Source organism: Gossypium hirsutum, chromosome A01 (assembly GCF_007990345.1).
Source record: "Gossypium hirsutum isolate 1008001.06 chromosome A01, Gossypium_hirsutum_v2.1, whole genome shotgun sequence".
Classification (NCBI taxonomy): domain Eukaryota; kingdom Viridiplantae; phylum Streptophyta; class Magnoliopsida; order Malvales; family Malvaceae; genus Gossypium; species Gossypium hirsutum.
The window spans coordinates 76,592,074-76,600,934 of NC_053424.1; positions in this window are offsets into that span (position 1 = coordinate 76,592,074).

Here is an 8,861-nt window from a genome sequence, read left to right on the forward strand (position 1 = left end):
GGAAAAGTGATCAGCATGTTATAAAACATAAGAATAAGGAATAAAGTTTAATTCCCGAGCCTAGGGGCAAAAGTGTAATTATGCAAAAGTTTAGGGGCAAAAGTGTAATTTTTCCAAAGCTCGTATTAAATGCTGTTTTGATGAATGTATGTATTAAATAAGGTTAATTTGGTATTATAGATCAAGAAAAACGAGATTCAAGTCGTGATCGAGGAAAAGAAAAGATTGTAAACTAAATTGCAAAATCTTTATATTTTGGTACCAAGGTAAGTTCATGTGTAAATAATGTAGCATAATTGTTATTTTTAAGTTATTGATGTTAATTATATGATATGCTGATTTTTAATCGTGAAATATTATGCTTTGTGGTTATTGTTGAGTAATATGCAAATCATGTTTACTACTTGATAAATATGAATTGCTACCGAGTATCGATTCCGATATTCCATGGAAGACGGCAAATGTGAGATCGAGGGAAAAAGCCCGTTTGAACCTTAGGAATAGATTAGGATACAAGTGACATGTCACTAGGATGGTTGAGCATCCGAACTCGTTGAGTTGAGTCCGAGTTCACCTATGGATGCGAATGTCCGAACTCGTTGAGTTGAGTCCGAGTTCGTGAGATGTAACTAGGCATCCGAACTCGTTGAGTTGAGTCCGAGTTCACTTATGGATGCGAACGCCAGAGCTCGTTGAGTTGAGTTCGAGTTCACTTAGGGGCGGGTTACATGATTTCTTGATTACATATGAGGCACTTATGTGCAAATTATCCGTGTATCCGAGTTGTATTCCGATGTGTTCAACGGGTGAAATTTATAGTGAAATGGAAGAACACTTAAGATGCAAGCGACGTTTTGGTAAGTGTTTTGAAATGGACACTTTGGACAGGTATGTTCTTAACCCTCGGGTTGAAAATAGATACAACAACGATAAGGTGGTAAGATGATGAATGATGTTTAGAAATGTAATATTTAGTGATACCATGCTAAAGTTGTTTGGTATATTTGTATTGTTATGTTACTTGTTATTTACATATGAACTTACTAAGCATTTATGCTTACTCCCTCCTCTTTATTTACTGTAGTTTTGAACAAGCCAGCTCGGGAATCGGGACAGGTCGAAGGTTCGATCACACTATCCAAAGGACTTTCATCTGGGTAAATGGCTTGTAAAACTTAAGTATGGCATGTATAGCAATATACTTATTTTGTGTAAATAATTTTATGATATGGTCATGTTTGGTTGAGAAAATGTTTGATATTGATAAGTCATGGTGATGGCTAATTCAGATCATGTTTGATATTATGGAAGTTTAATAGGTTATCAAGTTCATAAAAATTCATGGAAAGATGAAACTTGCCTTAAAACAGAATATTGCTGCAGCAATGACATGAATTTGAAAAATCACTAAAAATAGTATAAATGGAACTAAATAATGAGTAAGTTATGAAATTTAAGCTTAATGAGTCTATTTTCATGTGGATTGAACAAAACAGGCATATAAATTTTATTTTATGAGATATTTAAACTTTTGTGAAACAGGGCCAGAGTGATTTCTGGATCCCCTATTCTGACTTTAAAAATTCATAATAAATTTTAAAAAAATAATTATAAGTTTTTATTTATATGTACAGATTCCTTATTTAGTCTAGTTTTAATAAAAATAAACCTCGTAGTCATTGAAATTCTTTATAGAGAGATATCTAATTTGTAATACATAGATGTTAGAGTAGTCGAACCCTGAAACAGGGGAGACTTTAACTAATAAACTGTACTAATTGGCCTAACAAAAAATTCTAGAAAAAAATTAGTAAATAGATATATGAGTCTAGATTTAGACAAAATTTACGGATCTTTATTTTGAGTTTCGTAACTCGAGATATGATTTTTCTTGTAACTGTGACGCGGGTAGTTAGAAAGCTGTGAATGTAGAAACAAATGATTTGAAGTTCTTAATTTGATAAATTATGTTCGGTAACCCCTCAAGCTTGACTCCGGCGATGGTTTCGGGCGTGGGGGTGTTACAGACACACTCCCGTGTCATTGGCCAGTGTCCCTCACACGGCCATGAGACGCCCATGTCCTAGCCCGTGTACAAAAACATGGACGTTCTATTTCTAACGTCAGCATGCTCATAATGTCACACGGCCAAGGCACAGGCCCGTGTGCTAGGCCGTGCCCTTTACACGGCTGAGACACACGATCGTGTCTTTTCCTGTGTGTTTATTACCATGCATACTGACTTGAAATTTTTACATGGAGGGGAAAGATGGCCGAACCACAAGCCCATGGGGCAGGCCGTGTGCCACACACGACCTAGACACACGCTCGTGTGACTACCCGTGTAGACAATATAAGGCTATTTGCCAAGCGTCATTGTCACCACAAGCCCATGGGGCAGGCCGTGTGTCACACACGGCCTAGACACATGCTCATGTGACTACCCGTGTGGACAATATAAGGCTATTTGCCAAGCTTCATCTTACATACCTAGCTTCATACACATACCAACCAATGCCAACACAAGCACAATTCATATAACCAATCCAACCACAATAGGCATTCATTTAACCATGGTACCACATCTTTTATAAATTCAAAATGAATATTAACTATCATTCAAAGCTTAATACAAATTAAAAGGTTTCCAACCCAAGCCAACACATTTTGCCAATTCTCAAAGACACAAAATAATAAAGTCTAAGTCTTATACATGTCATATTCAAAAATATAAATTAAACTATACCGAATGCTTCGGTTGATAGTGTGATCGTTATCTCTGACTTCTGGAATCCTTGAGCTTGTTAGGCGGCACCGTAAGGAAATGGAAAGGAAAGGGAGTAAGAATAAAGCTTAGTAAGTTGTATATAAATAAGTATACAACAACAATTTATCCATAATCAACACACTCATAACACCAAAGTAGGCATAAGTGCAACTTACTCAATACAATCCATACAAGTCACCTATTATATATACTGATCTCATATCTCATACGTACCAATTAGGTACCTGTACCATTCACCACACAGTTATACTTTCCCCATTAGCTTAAGAACATAACATTCACTGTTGAACCATTTAGAACACTATTGGATATTCATTAAGCCTTAAACGTGGGTAAGGTGCCGACACCATGTCCCCGACATGGTCTTACACTGGCTCATATCTCAAGTCGATGCCATGTCTCAGACATGGTCTTACACTGCCTATCATCTCGTAGCCGATGCATGTCCCAGACATGTCTTACACTGGCTTATGTCTCGAGGCCGATGCATCTCCCAGACATGTCTTACACTAGTCTCGTCTCATTGCTGATGTCATGTTCTAGACATCGTCTTACACTGGCTCTCATGATGTGGCCGATGCATGTCCCAGACATGTCTTACACTAGCCTACAAACAAATGACCCAAACGTCATTCCATGAATATCCGGTTTACTTCTTAAGGATACAACGGAATTTCCATTATCTCAATTATCATTATACATTCTCAATTTCACAACCAACAATTCATGCTATATTAACTCAATACAATTCAATACATACATTAATAATGTAGCTGTATTATTTACATACAACTTATCTCGAATTACAAAATGTGGCGACTAGTCAATTTAGTCGATTTGCTTGGCTTTCCCCCGGTCTAGGCTCGAATTCAGTATTTCTTGATCTATAATAGAAAAACGCACTCATTTAATCACGAAATAAATTTAAGCAATTAAAAATTCACATCTTCGATAAAATGAACATTTTGCCCCTAGACTTTGGCATAATGACCATTTTACCCATATGCTCGAAAATCGCTTTTTATTGAATTTCTTCACATCTTAAGCCTAGCTGAACTCTTTTTACTCTTATAGCAACCCTAAATACTCTCTATTTCACACATTTATCATTCATTTTATAACTTGTGCAAAATAGTCCATTTAGGTGTTTTCATGGTAACACCTTTTCACAAAAGTTGTCTATTACACAAGTAAGACTCATATTTCTCCATAAAATTTCAGAAATCACCCTAAATTCTCTCATGTAAGAAACCTAGACCTTTAACCATTTTGCAAGATATACCCCTCATTTGAAAGCTCATGCTACAAGGGTCTCAAAAATACAAAAATCATCAACAAAGGGTATGGAAATCACTTACTTGTGAGTTCTTCAAGTTACTGAAAATTTTAAGCTCTCAAACCCCTAATTTTTGCTAAAAATTCAGTGGAGAAGAAGATGGGAAAAAGATGATATATTTTCCCTTTATTTTATTTTTAATCTAGTCAAAATTGGTCACCAACTCATCTAATTTTGACAATTTTGTCTCCTCATTTACTCTATGGCCAGCTATGCCTTTTTCCAAGGGTCTATTTTCCCTTTAAAGACCCCAAATTTTGGTTCTCTAACTATTTAACACCTTTAGCTATCAATTTAAGACTTTTGCACTTTATGTGATTTAGTCCTTTTTCATAATTTGGCTCATAAACGCTAAAATTAATCCACCAAAATTTTCATGCACTATAATAACCATGCTATAACTCTATTTTGATAATGAAATAATTTCTCTAACTTTGGATTTGTCGTCCCAAGACCACTATTCTGACTAGCCCCAATATCAGGCTGTTACACCTAAGGTTCAAACGAGATTTCCTTAATTACACGTCTTCGTTGAACTTGTCCAGAGGACTAATCATATAACTTATGATAATGATTAATCACATAATTCTTCATAATGATAATAATAAAGATAATCACATTTAAACATGAAATTACAGCTCATCATAATGTCATCAAGTATCATAGACATATTTTAGATCATATCATTGCATAGTGTATCATAAAATCTCATGGTCATTTCCGTAATATCGTACTCCATAGCATTTTCATTTCATTTTAATAATAAGGAATTTATGCAATTATATCAATTAAACATTTATACATTTACAATTAAATGCTTATTAAACATACGAACTTACCTCGATACCAAAAATGGTGAAAAAGACCTAACTGTCAAATACGCGTTTTTCCCCCGTTTTAGGTCCAAACCTTGTTTTCCTTTATCTAAAATATCACATTTAGCTTATTTATTAGTCACATTATTCATTGTGATCCAACAATCATATTATGGGAAAATTATGTTTTTGCCCTTAAACTTTGTCATATTTACACATTTTCCCCAGGCTCGTAAAATGATTTTAATTCAATTTCATTGTACTTTAAGCCTAGCCGAACCATTTTCATAACTATAAAATCCCACAATTTCCACTAAAACACACTTTTACTCCGTATTTTATAACTTTTACAATTTAGTCCTTTTAAGGATTTTCATTGAAAATCACTTAGCAAAAGTTGTTTCTCCAACCAAAAACATGCATAATCTACCATTAAACATAAAAATGCACAAATTTATAACATGGTTCAAACCCTATACCTTCATCATAACTCAAATAAATGGTAGAAATAGGAAAATCTTGTTACGAGGATTTCAAAAACATAAAAATCATTAAAAACGGGGCAAGAACGGACTGACAATCGAGCTTGAAAGCTTGAGAAACCCTAGCCATGGTTTCCCCTTGTGAAATTCGGCCATGGGGTTGAAGATGGACAAAAATTGGCTTTTATTTTGTTTTTAATTCATTTTAATTACTAAATGACCAAAATGCCCCTAACTTAAATATATTCTATTTCACCTATTTCATGTCCATTTTTGTCCAAAAAATTAACTAATGGTCTAATTACCATTTAAGGACCTCCAATTTAAAATTTCATAACAATTGGACACCTCTAACATGTAGAACTCAACTTTTTCACTTTTTACAATTTAGTCCTTTTTACTAAATTGAGTGTCCAAAGGTCAAAATTTTCGAACGAGATTTTCACGAAATCATTTTGTGAAATTGTAGACCATAAAAGTATAACAAAATTAAAATTTTCTCATCAAATTTGTAGTCCTGAAACCACTGTTCCGACTAGGCCCAAAATCGGGCTGTTACATATTAACCCATAACTCATTCTTTTTTATTCACTGAGAATTTTTCCTATTCTATTGATTCCCTTTTTGTCGAGACTTGATTGGGTTAGTTACCTAACTATGTTCTTTTGTTTCAATTGTTGAAGTTTCTCTTATTATCCATTGCTCTAAAAAAATGAAAAAAATTATATTTATAATACATATATGTTGATTATTACTAGTTCTTTGGTTTGAGCTTAAGTAGTTAATTTCATATTCTGAGAAGAAGCTCGTGTTATTCTTTAATAATTTCAATTGATGTACTTATTCAGTATTAGTTTATTTTTCTAGTTAGGCAATTTATCAATTCAATCTCGATTCAACCTTCTTTTGCAGCCTTTATCCACACCTTTAACCCAAGCCCATTACAACCCTTTAAAGATCTTTTGATTTATGTATCATCTCATTTATATTGGTGGAGATTTGATTTTCATGCAAGCCTATGGTAATAACTTTTCTTGTTTTACTTTTGAGTGCTTAATTTTTGAACCCTAAACACTTTGAGTGATTGAGTGAATCTTTAGTGAGGATGTCAATTCTTATCGGTTTTGAATTAAAAGTAATTATTTAGATAAGGGGAAATACCTATGTTTTCATGCTTTAAAAATGTTTAACTTGGATTGTTTGAATCTTTAGTGCTCTTTTAGTTGAATTATCAATGTGTGATTATTTGTGAATTATGATAAAACATTATTGATGACTATTATGAATTGAGAAAGTTTAATTTTAATTGTGAGTTGAGGATTTTGCTTGAGGATATTTGGTAAACCATAAAAGTAATACATTTTAATCCCATGCTTAGCATGTTTTTGGATGTTTTATTAAATAATTTAGTGAATTTGATGCTCCTAATCCTTTACTTTCATGTTTCTATACTTAGGTGAGCATAGGGGAACAAAAGGAGCAGGAAACGAGCCAAAAACAGACAAAACGGGCTGATTTAAAGATCCACACAATCAAGAGCATTTCCACATGGGCTGATCACACGCCCGTGTGATGAGCTAGCCACAAGCCCATGTGGCAGCCCATGTCGATATCGCTTCCTGTTTCCAAAACACGCCGAAAAAGACAATTTTTAGGGTTTTTGAGTATTCTAAAGTCTATAAATACATGCTAGAAGATGACCTAAGGGAACACGCAGAGTAGAATGCATAAATTACTCGAAGAACACCGACAGACTCAACTCAGAAGCAAGATCTCCTTCAAGACTGAAGATCTCCATTCAATTTCTTTAGAAGTTTTTGGGCTTCTTTATATTTTGTTGTTTTCCTATTTTTTAGATGTCTTCCTTTCCAAGTATGAACTAAATTCCCTAAATACCTAGGGAAGATGAAACCTATGAAAATCTTATTATTCAATTTTTTCTGAATTACATGATAAATATTTGTTCTTGATCTCAATTATGTTTACTTAGCTTCATGTTTATTGTCTCCAGGATATTAATTCATGATTGATGTCCTTATTCAGTGGAGCAAAAGTCCCTATTTAAGAGTAGATCTGGCATAATTGAGTGGAGTTGCATGCAATCTTAGAAATAGGACGACATAAATCTACCGGATTAAAGTCAAATCTAATAGGGGAATCCATAGGTCGAGTTAATGCGACGATCGAGGTTTTAATTAGAAAGATATTTTTAATTAATCAACCTAGAGTCAGTTATTTTTACTCTCAAAAGAGATATTAATATAATTTAGGGATTTCTACGGATCAAGTCAAATGAATAAATCGTTTAATTCAGATTTAGAAAAATAAGTGAAGTCTAGGTGGATTCTTTCTTGGGTATTGTCTATCTCATAAGTCTTCTTCGATTATTTTCCCAATTCACTCTGTATCACTTAGTAATTAGTTTAATTTAATTTTAGATTAAAAAAACCTTCAATTTATAGGCTAGATAATAAAAAGATAGTAATTACTAGTATTTTTAATACTCATGGATACGATATTCCTGACTCACCATAGCTATACTACCATCCGATAGGTGCGCTTGCCTTTTTCGTATTTTAGTTAGTTCGTGATATCATCAACTGTTAATGTACCAAATGCTCACCCATTTATTAATGGTAGAAAGATTTATGAAAATGTCTAAAACTAATTTAGTTTTACAATAATATAAGTGTATTCTTCCCCATTTTATATACCTAAGAATAATCAACTTTACAAGTAGATACAAATAATTAAACTTTTAAGATTTAAGGTTAAATTTATATGCTGACAAACAATATATTAAGGGCTAATATTTGATGTACTGTCAATGTATAATTCTATGTACTTTTTTCTTTTTTAATATTTTCAATGATGTGACATTTGGTTTTTTGATATTGCATAAAATTATATTTCATGTGTGCATCAAGTAAAAATTTATATATTAAATATAAATCTTTTTAAGGGTTTACAAGTACAATACAATTACAAATATAACTTTGAGCAACAACAAAACAAAATTAAATCAATACAAACTATAAGTGAACGAATGTCTAAAATATAACTGGATAAAATCCATATACAACAATTGCATAGAGTAAAAATTAAAAAATCGCACATAATAATTTCATATTTCTCAAACCTAATTTGAGAAGCCAAAATTCAACCTTTACTTTGCTTGCATTGGTTGCCAAAGTCTAGTGGTAAGCATTCGACTGTCTTGGTTAAGATATTAGTGGAAATATAACATCTCTTTGTTTGTCTAATCCTTTTCTTTATCACCAAAATTCTAACTCACATAAAATTAAGGATTGAGTACTTTTGTACAAACTTGACATTGCATTATGTGATTTATGTGGGATTGGTGTTTAGAAAAAAAGACAATTAGGACAATTTTAGCTATTGTTAGTATAACTTTTGAGTTTGAAGCTAATTACCACTTC